Source organism: Lipotes vexillifer, unplaced genomic scaffold (assembly GCF_000442215.2).
Source record: "Lipotes vexillifer unplaced genomic scaffold, Lipotes_vexillifer_v1.1 scaffold933, whole genome shotgun sequence".
Lineage (NCBI taxonomy): Eukaryota > Metazoa > Chordata > Mammalia > Artiodactyla > Lipotidae > Lipotes > Lipotes vexillifer.
The window spans coordinates 444,505-448,868 of NW_006770403.1; the positions used below are offsets into that span (position 1 = coordinate 444,505).

Genomic DNA, 4,364 nt, shown 5'->3' on the forward strand with positions numbered 1-4,364 from the left:
GATTAATTAGGCAGCCTACTATTTAAAGTTTTATTTAAAAGTAAATAAAAGTCACACATTTCTACTTTGAGAACATCATCATCACTTTTCACTTCATAGTTTGCTTTGCTTCTCTTTTGGATTATACCTGAAGTATTTTTCCCCCTCCTTTAAGAGAAATTACTGATAAAAATGATCTTGCTTTATGTTATATATCTTGAAAGCATTATCATTTTTTGTGGATTATATGTTAGTAAATTCAAATATTAATAAAGAAGGCAAGGGGTAAAATAGTTGTAATTTAAAAAAGTCTGCATGGGTTCATTTTAGGTCTGTATGTATAGATTTAGGTCTGTATGTATAGATTTCTTTCAACTTTGTGTAGTTAAGGTGTGCAGTGTGTTTTCTTTGTATTTAACCTTTCTACTTGACATTTTAGAAAAATTCTGTGGCTTTTAATGAGAGGAAGAGTTACTTTTACTTTGAAACTATCATTTTCCTTTTTAAAATATCATTTCTTGTTTTTGGTTTCTTGATATTCAAAGATGATAGTTTAGTGAGTTAAACAGTTTAGATGCACTGATCTTTGAAAAAGAGACTGTTTCAAATCTGTAATTACCGTAAATATTTAAATTGTCTCATGATATTGTATAGATTTGTTTTTGTTTGATATAAATGAATTTGTTACTAAATTAAATATTTGCTTAATAAATAAGTAAAAATATCATGAACTCTAATGGAGCTACACTCATTGAAATGATTGCATCTCTTTTAGAATTAAAATTTATTCTACTTTTGGAGAAAATTATGAATATATAAAGATTGACAGTGGCTTATATAAATTAACATTGACTCTATTTTAAGTGGAGACATATTTCAGAGATTTTCCATAACCTTTAAAAATGTTTAGCTTAATGACTTTTTAAATCTGTAAAATTGAAAAGAAGCTTAAAAATTATTATTTGTTATGACTTAAAATAAAAGCTGTACCACTGGGTGAGCACAAGGGTATTGAGCCTAGTGGTCTGCATTATCTCTTGAATCCTGTCTCCTCTATCAGATCATCTTTCTTCAAAGTATATGTACTACTTTGTACAGCTTACTCTTCTAAGAAGGTGATTAATTGTACAAGACTTATCCCTTCATTCAGAGTTTTCTCATCTTTCATGCCTGAAACTTAGAGCAGTGTTTACCAAGCCCCTAGAAATCAGGTCTGTTATATTTTAAAAGACAAGAAGTCCCAAAGTGTTTTTTACATAGAGGTATAAATCTCATTACCTACAGAAAAATGCTAGATAAGTTGCTTAAAGTATTTACAAATCCTGGTAGATAATAACCTTCCTCATTTGAAAAATCTTACCTCTTTCCTTTATTTATTTATTTTATTTAATTTATTTATTTTTTGGCTGCGTTGGTCTTCCTTGCTGCACGCAGGCTTTCTCTAGTTGCAGCGAGTGGGGGCTACTCTTCGTTGCGGTGCGCGGGCTTCTCATTGTGGTGGCTTCTCTTGTTGCGGAGCACGAGCTCTAGGTCCACGGGCTTCAGTAGTTGTGGCTCGCGGACTCTAGAGTGCAGGCTGAGTAGTTGCGGTGCACGGGCTTAGTTGCTCCATGGCATGTGGGATCTTCCCGGACCAGGGCTTGAAACTGTTTCCCCTGCACTGGCAGGCGGATTCTCAACCACTGCGCCACCAGGGAAGCCCCTACGTCTTTCCTTTGAAAAAAATTCTTTTGGGGGGGAAATAATTTTAGATTCACAAAAGTTGCAAAATTATTAGAGTTCCTGTGTACACCCATGGTAACATTTTACTTAACAATAGTGTATTATCATGACTAGGCAATTGACTTGGTATACTACTGTTAACTAAACTACAGAACTTATTTTTAATAGTTTTTATTTTCATTTTTTAGAACAGTTCTACGTTCACAGGAGAATTGAGTGGAAAGTACAGAGTTCCCATGTACTCTCTGCCCCCATACTTGCACAGCCTCCTCCAATATCAACATCCCCCAGCAGAGTGGTATGTCTGTTATAATCAATGAACCCACATTGACACATCATTACCACTCAAAGTCCATAGTTTGCATTAGGGTTTACACAATCTTGTACCTTCTGTGGGTTTTGACAAATGAATAATGACATGTAACCACCATTGTAGTATCATACAAAATAGCTTCCCTGCCCTGAAAATCCTCTGTGTCTGTTCATCCCTCCCCTAAACTCTGGCAATCACTCATCTTTTTATTGTCTCCATAGTTTTGCCTTTTTTCAGAATGTCATAGAGTTGGAATCATTCAGTAGGGAGCCTTTTCAGTGGCTTCTTTCACTTAGTAAGTTGCAGTTAATTTCCTCCATGTTTTCTCTTGATAGTTCATTACTTTTTAGCACTGAAAAATATTCTGTTGTCTGGATGTACCATAGTTTATCCTCTCACCTACTGAGGGACATCTTGGTTGCTTCCAAGGTTTGGCAGTTATGAATAAAACTACTTTAAACATCGGTGTACAAGTTTTTATGAGGACATAAGTTTTCAGTTCATTTGAGTAAATTCCAGGGCGTGCAGTTGCTGGATCATATGGTAAGAGTTTGTTTAGGTTTCTGAGAAATTGCCAAACTGTCTACCAAAATGGTTGTATCATTTTGCCTTTCCGCCAGCAATGACTGAGAGTTCTTGTTGCTCTACATCCTTGCCAGCATTTGTTGTCAGTGGTTTGGATTTTGGCCATTCTAATAGGTATGTTGTATCTTATTTTAATTTGCAATTCCCTAATGACCTGATGTTAACCGTCTTTCCATCTGTGTATCTTTGGTGAGGTGTCCGTTAAAGTCTTTTGTCTTTTTTTAATTGGGTTCATTTTCTTAATACTAAGGCTTAAGAGTTCTTTGTATGTTTTAGGTAATGGTTCTTTATCAAATATGTCTTTTGCAAATATTTCTCCTATCTGTGGTTTATTTTCTTGACATTGTCTTTTGCGAGCAGAAGTTTTTAATTTTAATGAAGTCCAGCTTATCAATGATTTCTTTCATGGATCATACCTTTTGTTTTGTTTTGTTTTTTAATTTAATTAATTTATTTATTTTTGGCTGCGTTAGGTCTTTGTTGCTGCGTGCAGGCTTTCTCTAGTTGCAGCGAGTAGGGGCTACTCTTTGTTGCCGTGTGTGGGCTTCTCATTGCGGTGGCTTCTCTTGTTCCTAAGCACGGGTTCTAGGTGTGTGGGCTTCAATAGTTGTGGCATGTGGGCTCAGTAGTTGTGGCTTGTGGGCTCTAGAGCGCAGACTCAGTAGTTGTGGCACATGGGCTTAGTTACTCCGCAGCATGTGGGATCTTCCTGGACCAGGGCTCGAACCCATGTCCCCTGCATTGGCAGAGATTCTTAACCACTGCACCACCTGGGAAGCCCCATACCTTGTGTTGTATCTGAAACGTCATCGCTGTATCCAAGGTCATCTAGGTTTTCTCCTATGTTATCCTCTAGGGGTTTTATAATTAATGCATTTTATTTTTAGATCTGTGATCCATTTTGAGTTAATTTTTATGAAGGGTGTACGATCTGCATCTAGATTCATTTTTTTGCATGTGGAGGTCCAGTTGTCAGCACCATTTGCTGAAAGACTAGCTTTGTTTAATTGAATTGCCTTCACTCCTTTGTTGAAGATCAGTTGACTATAATTATGTGGCTTTATTTCTAGGCTCTCTATTCTGTTTTATTTTTTATTTTATTTTTGGCCGCGACACACGTCATGCGGGATCTTAGTTCCCCCACCAGGGATCAAACCTGTGCCCCCTGCAGTGGAAGCGTGGAGTCTTAACCACTGGACTGACCATGAAGTCCCTACTGTAGCTTCATATTAAGTCTTGAAGTTGGGTAATTTTGCATTTCCTAAAGGTATGAGCTACTTAGGTTTAGTAACACTTTGGGTGCTTTTTGAGGTTATCCTAATAAGCTTTTTCTCCTTTTAAGAATTTATTTGTATAATGAAATCGTTTTTTCTCATCTTCAGTTAGAGAGTAGAGTATTGAAAAATGAAGGCAGGTTTGATATAATTCATTTTTTTCCTTATTCTGTGTAGTGCCTTGGAATGTTGTTATTATAAAATTTATTAGTACTGAGGTTAGTAATGCCAGAAATGTTTAAATACAGTCTTCCCCCATAAGAGCTGTTCAGTAATAACTTTCTACCATAACATCTTTTAAATGATTATATCATTGTTCAGACAATCACCTTTTTTTTTTCTCCTTGGGTATAAAGATTCTTCCTACTCTAAAACATACTAAACAAGTATGTAATAAAGAACAATATTTAAACATTTCCAGCTCAGACAAAAACATAATAATTTACTTGACACTACACAGAGATTATCATTTTGAACACACTTGAACTGTA

General features: G+C 35.7%; 1 protein-coding gene across 1 annotated transcript in view; it reads left to right on the forward strand.

Annotated features, from left to right (window-relative positions):
- Positions 1-718, forward strand: part of DCK (deoxycytidine kinase) — a 26,816-nt gene extending 26,098 nt beyond the window's left edge. Inside the window, exon 7 of the mRNA XM_007446101.1 lies at positions 1-718. This exon is cut by the window's left edge and continues 1,236 nt beyond it. The gene's annotated coding sequence lies outside the window, so the exon portion shown is untranslated.
- The last annotated feature ends 3,646 nt before the right edge of the window (positions 719-4,364 follow it).